Below are 6,000 nucleotides of genomic sequence, written 5' to 3' on the forward strand. Positions count from 1 at the left end.
TTTTTTTTATTAACTTGAATATTTCTTATATACATTTCGAGTGTTATTCCCTTTCCCGGTTTCCGGGCAAACATCCCCCTCCCCCCTCCCCTTCCTTATGGGTGTTCCCCTCCCCACCCTCCCCCCATTGTGCCCTCCCCCCAACAGTCTAGTTCACTGGGGGTTCAGTCTTAGCAGGACCCAGGGCTTTCCCTTCCACTGGTGCTCTTACTAGGATATTCATTGCTACCTATGAGGTCAGAGTCCAGGGTCAGTCCATGTATAGTCTTTAGGTAGTGGCTTAGTCCCTGGAAGCTCTGGTTGCTTGGCATTGTTGTACATATGGGGTCTCAAGCCCTTCAAGCTCTTCCAGTTCTTTTCTGATTCCTTCAACTGGGGTCCTATTCTCAGTTCAGTGGTTTGCTGCTGGCATTCACCTCTGTATTTGCTGTATTCTGGCTGTGTCTCTCGGGAGCGATCTACACTTCTGCACTTCTTTGCTTTATCCATCTTGTCTAATTGGGTGGCTGTATATATATATGGGCCACATGTGGGGCAGGCTCTGAATGACCACCCAGTATTCTAAAAATCCACTATTACACTTTTAAATTACTGTGTAATGTAGTTAAATTAAAAATGATAGATTTTTATTTATCCTTTCATTTTTGTTATCCAAACCCCACACATCTTTATAGCTCAATATGCCTTTCTGTCCTTAAACTTTTATCCCCTACATTCATAGCACATGTATTCTACTAATACTCTCACCCCGTAAGGACTCTGACTTTTACATTCCCATAGACTGTTTCTAGCTTTCTATATTTTACAGATGCTCAAAGATTAACTTTTCAAGTCTAAAAAGTCAGAGTAAGATGAAAAGTGGACATTTTAATCAAGTAATATTGATATACAAATGGACATGTAGCATATTCCATTTAAAACCAGGAACTAACAAATTGTAATAAAACTCAGACTGTGTACAAATGTTAAAATTAATAAAATGGAGAATGTGTATACCCTGCCATTTACCTTAAAAAAAAACTGAGTTCTACATTAGCATACTGATATTTAAACTGTCTCAGAAATTGAAAGTTAATTTATGGAGTTACACCGCTAGACAAAGAATTATAAACAACTAAAATCTACTCAGAGGAGGAAAATTAGCTTCTTCTGGAGATGAATTCCCATAAGGATATGCAACACAGAATGGTCATCTCTCAAATCATATATACACAAACAACAAAAACAGCCTCAGCACATTGTGCATCTTACTTTACAATATAGATTCCATTACTCTTTATACATATATATATATATAATATGTATATGTAATATATATATATATTCCAATTCATCCTGGAATTATTTCTTTCCATTTATTTATTTCTGTATTTCTGTATTTTTATATCTAAGTATTTATTTATATGCATATCCACAATTCTTTCTATTTTTAATAGGCCCATTTTGCTGTCTTCTGAGCCCTAAAGGGGTACATAAGTACAAATTTCCTTGATCAGAACTTATAGGTGGTTCTGATTTCCCTGATATGGATGTTGTAAAGTAAATTATGTCCTTTACTAGGATATCAAATGACCTTAACCACTAAGCAGTCTTTGTAACTTGTAATATAATTATGTTTACAGAGTCCTGTTCTAACAACTACTGAGGAAGGCTTTTTGAAATTTTTGATCATTAATCTCCTTACCTTCTTCAACTTCAATAACAGTCTTCTTAATAATTTTTAGTAGAAATGAACAGAAAGGGTTGAAAAGCCAATGGCAATACAAAGGACCAAAAGTCTTCCAAAATAAGTTTAAAAGGGAAAACATTAGAAAACACATCCTTTGCATCCATATTAGCATAGCTCTTGTTGTCCATACTCAGCACATGTTTAAACAGTCATGTTATTAAGACATTATGGCTGTAGCTTCTGACATTTCCACATGACACAATTTCACAGCAAACTCCAGGATACTCTGGCCCTTATAGTTTTTCACACACACCTTCAAGGTGTCCAATCCTTGCGCTTAGTGGTTGTCTTGTAGGTTTATCTATTGTGACTGGGATCCAGAACTCATTTTGATCTGTTGTGGTTTTCTGAAGTGGCCTCTGTCTTGAGGACAAGAAATTTTTCTCATGTATCTGAAGGCAAGGAAGTACAGAATAATGTTTGCCAGATCCAATGGCCTGGTGAGGCCATTTCCTGGTTCCTAAATGACCTGCTTCTGTGTATTCACATGGAGGACAAGAAACTAGGAGTCCTTTTGTCTTTTTCCTTAAGGAAGACTGTGAGTCTCATTTGTAAAGGTTTTATCCTCATGACCTAATCATCTCACAAATGCCTCACCTCCAATTTCCACCACCGCAGATTCAAACTCAGGGATCCTTGGTGATTTACACATCTGGTTCATAAGACTCATGAGAGAAGCTGACAGTGAACAGTAGCACATAATGTGACATGAACAGTCTCACCACTAAGACATTTTCCATCACAGTGCTCTATCAAACCAAAATAATGAAACCAAATAAAGATATTAAAATCAGTATATGTTGCTATTGGAAAGACCTTATTGAACACCTGAAAGGATATTGACTGGAGGAAAACCCTCACAACTTAAGAGAAGAGCTTAGAAAAAGAAAGAGATAGAGAGGGGAATAGTAGGACCCAGGTGTTATAAAGAAGAAAACTGGAAAAGTTGGACAGGATGTATTGGGGTGTGTGTAAAGGGAATGTACTACACAAGGAGGTGCTAGAAAGAATAAAATACATTTTCTCTTGCATTGCCTAAGGAGAAAATTTCACTGAGAAGAATAGTCTAGCTTCAGTATCATAAAAATCTTCCAGCTTATGCCTGTCAAGTGTTGGGATTTAAGGTGTGCACTGCCATGCCTTGGTATTATTTATGTTATTATATTGACATCAGAGCAGTACAAAACACACATGAAATTCTTTGAATAAGACTGGAGGAAGATGCCATTGCTATAGTTGATGGACAAACCAAAGGAAAATGCATCACAGAACTGGTCATCAAATGTAGGTGTCAGCTCAATCATAGTCACTGTTGAAGATCCAGCATCTAATAACAGTGCTAGTTTCAGTCTTCTCGCATCTGTGGAAAAAAGGTCAGGATGAACCTGAGGAAAAAGAGTATGCACCCTGTCATTCCCACAGGGATAGAAGGAGAGAACGAAGGAAATCAGGATCTAAAAAGGGGTAGGAGTACAGAAGGTGGTGGGGAGCACAGAGCATTTCTCTATGCCCAGCTGAGCTGTCCAACTATGTACACTTGATACAGGGTATAAGTTGTTGTCAGGTCTTGGGCAGTCCTGGGATAGAGTGTGAAGTGTCGTAAGGGCACATGAGGAGGATGAAGGGCTAAGAGCTCTTCTTGGAAAAGGCTAAAATTGTCTAGGCTTCTAAAATTTGTTGCTAAAAGATTTGACCTTGCAACCTTTACTTCCATTTGCCTTATTCCCCAAGATCAATATTTGATTGAAGCACATGTGAGAATATTCCTGGATCCTGTACAGAATCCTGACACCCTGCGTGGAAGTAGCCAAGGGCCAAAATGTGAGTGCTGGTCACATCAGTGACTCAGTAAATGAGGATTCAGACTCGAATGAGATTTGTGATCTTAACTGAGAAGCATAAGATCACGCCTCTAGCCATCATCCCTCATACCCTGATCTGCTCACTGCCCGGACTCCCATCCCAATTTTGCTGATTGGAGCTTTAAGGCCCCAATTTTGTCTACCAGAATGTGAACCTAGAAATACTTTGGAAGACATGCAGGGAATCACCAAAATGTATACTTTCTCTTCTGATGTTTGTTCTTCTGAGTAAGAAACAGGGATGACCAGTAGAGACACAGAAAGAATGTTTCTAATTTAATAGGACAGCATATTCTCCTAATTTACACCTCTATTCTCCAGTGCATAGCACTTGAGGGAAAGCAAAATCCAGCATATTGAGACTTCCTTCCCTACATCCCAGAAGAAGTTGCCCTCGAGTTAAAAGGAACACATTTGTTCATTTTTGGTATCACAGGATCTATCACTTCAGAGCTGAACATACTAGACTAGAAGCATGCCAGAAATAAATATGGAAAAGCAAATGTAAGAGATTCCTGTGGGGTCCAGACTCAAGCATCATATGAGAGCTGAAGCAGTAGCTCTGATGAATGAATAAAAAAGAATTCTGCTAAACATGTAAGCTCTGTGAGTTGAGCCATGACATTACACTCATAAAAGGAAGAATTGAAGAGAGCTAAAAGATCTTTCAACCCCAAATTTTGGTAAAGAAGGGCGTTGTCAACCCCTTGAATATTTTATATACATTTAAAGGAAGGTTTCCGGGAAAAACATCCCCTCCCTCTCCCTTCTTATGGGTGATATCCCCCCATGCCCTCCCCCAGAGTCTAGTTCATGAACCCAGGGCTTCCCCTTCCATATTACTAGGATACATCTCAGAGTCCAGGGTCAGTCCCAAGTCCCTGGAAGCTCTTCATTGTCTTTCCAGTTCTTTTCTCTGATTCCTTCAACGGGGGTCCTATTCTCAGTTCAGTGGTTTGCTGCTGGCATTTGCAGACTCATACTTCTGCACTTCTTTGTTTTATCCATCTTGTCTAATTGGGTGGCTGTATGATTGGGAATATCTGAATGGGTGTCCCTTCAGTCTCTGTTTTAAGAAGGTATTCTTGTTCCCCCTTTTTAAAGAGGTACAGAAGCATTCACATTTTGATCATCTGTCTTCAGTTTCATTTGTTCTAGGCATCTAGGGTAATTCAACATTTGGATGGCCACTTATCAATGGGCATACCATGTATGTCTTTCTGTGATTGGGTTATTCAGGATGATATTTTCCAGTTCAACCATTTGGAATTTCATAATTAAGGCCCCAATTTGTTTTTTGATAGCTGAGTAATATTCCATTGTGTAGATGTACCACATTTTCTTATCCATTCCTCCCTTGAAGGCATCTGGGTTCTTTCCAGGTTCTGGCTATTATAAATAAGGCTGCGATGAACATAGTGGAGCACATGTCTTTTTTATATGTTGGGGCATCTTTTGGGTATATGCCCAAGAGTGGTATAGCTGGATCATCAGGTAGTTCAATGTCCAATTTTCTGAGGAACCTCCAGACTGATTTCCAGAATGGTTGTACCAGTCTGCAACCAAGAAGGGGCGTTGGAAAGGAAGCACATAGATATCATGCAGATGCATGAACCCACCATATCTATACATCTCTCCCCAACCTTTCATTGTCTTTGTAATAACAGACTCATACACTGATGAGATTAGGAATATCTGAAAAAGAAGGATGGAAGACAACAGCTACTGGGCAAGTGTACTTCTGGATGGGTCTGGGAACATGTAGATTAGTGATTTATGGTTCAACTTTAAGAGAAATTGATCCTTTCACCACCTCTAACCTCCACGAAGTACAAGAATCTATGGTGTTCAGAATGTATGACATAGGTTCCAGGCCTTACCACATGTAAGGCTGTTATTTTGTTGGAAACCAACATACAAAGATAGTTCCGGCAAGGGAAAGAGGGCATGTTTCTAATTTCATTGAGATTTAGAATGCAAAAACAAGAGGGAGCATACAGTCCCCCACTCAAAAAGACCCATTTGTATGTAAATCTGGTCTGGGTGTTGACCTGTGGAATACTTAACCAGCAACCTAGAATACATCTCAAGAGATCTCCTGCTTTCCCTAGTTAGGCAGGCCCTTACAATATTTTCAAACATTTTTACCAATTTTCCAATTGAAATTCATGACTGTATGCCCAGTGAGTGATATTATAGTGCTGTCAAGAAAAATCATAATTAAAGCTCTGTACCCTGAGCCTTCACACAACTAGAAGTAGCTTAAAAAACATGTATTTTCACGTGACACAGTAGGTGAAAAACAAAATTATAAAATGTTTGTAGATAAAGAAAGATGAGGCACTAAATATTCCTATGTTATTCCACTGGGGAAATGTCAAAAGGACAGCAGGAAATTATTTTATTTTA

The sequence above is a fragment of the Rattus rattus genome, chromosome 14, assembly GCF_011064425.1.
Source record: "Rattus rattus isolate New Zealand chromosome 14, Rrattus_CSIRO_v1, whole genome shotgun sequence".
Classification (NCBI taxonomy): Eukaryota; Metazoa; Chordata; class Mammalia; order Rodentia; family Muridae; genus Rattus; species Rattus rattus.